This window comes from Oryzias melastigma, unplaced genomic scaffold, assembly GCF_002922805.2.
Source record: "Oryzias melastigma strain HK-1 unplaced genomic scaffold, ASM292280v2 sc02201, whole genome shotgun sequence".
NCBI lineage: Eukaryota > Metazoa > Chordata > Actinopteri > Beloniformes > Adrianichthyidae > Oryzias > Oryzias melastigma.
In genome coordinates, this window is record NW_023418778.1 from 463 (window position 1) to 4,369 (window position 3,907).

At 41.0% G+C, this 3,907-nt stretch overlaps 1 long non-coding RNA gene across 2 annotated transcripts; it reads right to left on the minus strand.

Annotated features, from left to right (window-relative positions):
* Positions 1-2,416: 2,416 nt before the first annotated feature.
* Positions 2,417-3,854, minus strand: LOC118598543. Of its 2 annotated transcripts, none has more exons than XR_004947602.1 (3): positions 3,559-3,854; positions 2,672-2,796; positions 2,417-2,597 (listed from the first exon to the last, which is right to left on the minus strand). It is a non-coding gene; the product is annotated as an uncharacterized LOC118598543 (long non-coding RNA). The 2 variants fall into 2 exon arrangements; XR_004947603.1 differs by having other exon boundaries at positions 3,515-3,576.
* Between the last annotated feature and the right edge of the window lie 53 nt (positions 3,855-3,907).

Sequence of the window (3,907 nt, forward strand, 5' to 3'; positions counted from 1 at the left end):
TAACATCTGCTCTCTGTGTTTTGTCTGTTTTTCAACCTTTTTTGAGTCAAGGTACACTTTTTACATGAAAAAAATCCTGCAGCACACCAGCATCAAAAAGGTAAAAAAAAATTAGTCTGTATTAATGTACAGTCCCTCCATGATCTAGACAGAGTATATTTTTTAAAATAATCAGTAAGGGTCATTGCAGCGCAGAAGTGCTGTCACTTTAACCCAGTGTTTCTCTATTCACTCCCTCACCCACTACAACTTTCTGCTGCAAACATAAATCTCTTCAAAACAGTCTACCTTTATTATCATTAAAGAATGACTAAAAAAATCTTTAAAGAAAATTCTAAATAATCAGTTTTTATGAATGTTTGTTTTTAAAGAATCTTTCCAAATCTATCAGACAAAGTAAAAACTACGGTCTTTCCTGTTTTCCCTCCACAGTAGTGATGAATTCTGTCTCTTCTCAGAGATTCAGTTCTTTTGCATTAACTCTCTGAATACAGATGTTCTTTCTGCTACCAAATGGATTTTTAGGTTGTTTTTGCTTTATTTTGATTCATTACCAACTACTAGATAAGATTTTGCACAAAATCCAAGATGTAAATATGTTTTTATTCATATAAAGTGTAAATTATGTATATGCTGTTATTTATCCCTTACAGAAAGAATGTACAAAATAAATGATAAAAGAACTAACAATTAACTATTCAGTTTTAAACTTTTAAAGACATTTGAAGTGAACAACACAAAACTCTGCAACCACAACCCAAATACAAATTAAATTGTGCAAAAACCACTAAATCAAGACTTTTATTCACATTGACATTAAGAAAGACAAAAGAGTTTCAGCTTTGAGGATGTAATCTGTTTCTTCTCTCAGTGATGATCTGCTCTGTTTTAGAGAAGATTCTCTCAGTTCTCAGGTGTCTGGACAGGTTGGTTGTGGAGCCATATATATATATATATATATATATATATATATATATAATAAATAATTTCCTGCAAACTCTGTTCCTTCGTACTATCAAGAAGAGTCAAATGGTTCCAGTTTGTTCTTCTTTTCTAATGTCTCTCATTTTCTTTACGTTTTGTGTTGTTTTCTCTCTCTCTGTTTGGCTCGTGTACTGCTGCACGTATAACCCCCCACCCCTCCACCCAGCGCATGCACTCTTTCTCTCTCTTTCTCTCCATTTCTTTTCATCCCTCTTAAATATGTTTCCATTGTAATTCTTGAGTTTTAATTAAATATTTCCTCTCTCTCTGTGTGGATATCACGATCACTGACAGTCCTCCGATCAACTGTTTAGTAACTAACATAGATGGCATGATCCCGGGTCATTCCGGGCCCCCTCCTGCCATCGCACCACTTGAGAAACACTGCTTTAACCCAATGCATCATGGGTAATGTAGTGTAAAAACTCACGCAGATGCCGGCATGCTGTCGTCTCTGAGCTTCATTCTTTTGTTCACTTTTTAAACTGTCTGACGTCGGATCCCGCTGGAAGCTACACCGCTAAACACGAGCTTTAGCTGTTATTTTAGTTGGAACTGAGAGACTTTATGAGCCGAATCAGAACAAGGAAGTGAGGACGTTAACCACTTCTGATTGGTCAGATTGATGACATGTGATCAAGCCTCCAACAATGATTGGCGGAGACAGTTAAAGGGCGGGACTTTTGTGAAAACAGAGCTTGCGGCTAGTTTTGCGGACAGATTGTGGCAACGTCATTCTGATTATCAATCTTGCATATTCCAAACTATCCAGTGTTAAATCAGGACCGTTTGGATGAACACAGAGCTGATACCATAGTGATGGTAAATGTTTTAGATATGTGAAAATGGGTAATTTCCTGCGGGACACCAGACCATCTCTCACGGCACACTGGTTGAAAAACACTGGTCTAAAATAAACCAATTCTAATTAGTGGAGATTACAGCAGCTGACAGTTTGAATGACTAAATGACCATTTTGGTTTAAAAAGCCTCAAATTCATCAAATATTCTGTTGAATTTATACAAACTGTCAGAAAAAAACACTTACTGTTCTACTGCTGAACTGATAACCTTAAAGCCAGGATTATTTCCCTTTGACACATCACTCTTGAAGGACACACAGCTGGATCCAGATCCAGATCCAGATCCAGGTCCAGATCCAGGTCCAGGTCCAGATCCTGGTCCAGATCCAGGTCCAGATCCAGGTCCAGGTCCAGATCCAGATCCGGGTTGGCTCCTGTGAAGAATGAAGGTTTAACACTTTTTTTGTTATTATTGTCTGAAATAAACCAATTCTAATTAGTGAAGATTACAGCAGCTGATAATTTGGAATTTTAATCACTAAGTGATCATTTTAGTTTAAAAAGTCTCAAATTCATCAAATATTCTGTTGAATTCATTCAAACTGTCAGAAAAAAAACACTCACTGTTCTACTGCTGAACTGATGTCCTTAAAGTCAGGATTATTTCCCTTTGACACATCACTCTTGAAGGACACACAGCTGGATCCAGATCCAGGTCCAGGTCCAGATCCAGATCCAGGTCCAGATCCAGGTTCAGATCCAGATCCAGATCCAGATCCAGGTCCAGGTCCAGGTTGGTTCCTGTGAAGACTGAAGGTTGCTGGTGTGAGTGCTGAGCTCTGACATGGAGAAGAGTCCTGGACAGTTGGAGATGTTCATCTCACCTCTGAGCTTTGCTCTGGTTGTCATGGTTACCATCTCTCCTTTTTGTAGAGGGAGGGGCTCCCTCCCACTGATCCATGCTGCTGGATTGAGGATCAGCTCCCACACACCTTCTTCCAGCCTTCACCTGCAGAGGAAACCCTCATCATCATCACAAACAGATCAGCTGCTCCTCCACTGATTGGCTCTTCTCTTGTGTTTCCTCTCAGGTTCAGGTGAATGCAGTCAGACAGCAGTGGGAGGCAGAGGAAGCTGCTGAACATCAGCTGCTGAACATCACTTCTGCTCTCCCTCCACCAGATGGAGACATGGAGCTGCAGCAGCAAACACTCCATGATGGAGCAACATTTCACTCATTCAGTCACTTTGACAAAGAAACAACTCAACTATTCAGGAAGCATGAAGCCCATCAAGAACAACAGACACCAATCAAAGAATCAGCTGAACATAAAGAAAGAAAGACGAGAATTCTTCCTCTCAAAACACAGACTTTCACATGAACTTTGATGTGGATGATAGAGGAGGACAGGAAGCTTTGAGAGTCCCAAATGAAAGCTGGTTCTGACAGAAACTCTTTGTTCTGTCTGAGTTCTGGAAAGTTCTGACAGGAAGCAGCAGTCAGCTGATCTGTCCACTTTGATGCTGAAGACCACAGTTTGACTCCAGCAAATGTTGAGAACAAACAACAAATATCAGCTGATTGTTGTTGACTTGATCATCCAGAATCAACAACGATGAAGCTTTGGAACCAGCAGAGTGATGAGAGTTTGTAGAGAAAGAAGAAGATCTCCAAACATTCACAAACAGTCCAGTTAGTCCAGACAAAGTTCCAGAAACAAACTCACTTCAGTTTTTTCAGAGATGAAGAAGAAGAAGAGTCTCCACTCACCGAGTCAACGCAGCTGCAACACACACTGAACCAGGAAGAAAGAGTCCACCTGGGATGGAGGCGGGGCAGCACAGGTGGGCGGGGCAGCAGGTGGAAATGTTGATGTCAGAGTGAGAGCCTTCCTGGAATCAAACCCTCAACCTGCTGTTGTCTACCAAGAGAACAGCCGCTGCTGCACAGTCAGAGGATCAGGATCTGATCTGGTTTTTCTCTGACGCTCATTGACACGGCGGACAGGAAAAAGGGGGTGGGGCTTCTTGTTGGAGGTGGAATGATTCTCAGGAGCTGCAGGATATTTGTGTTCCCTGAAGACAGAACAGGTTCAACAAGAAACCTGACATGAACTCCT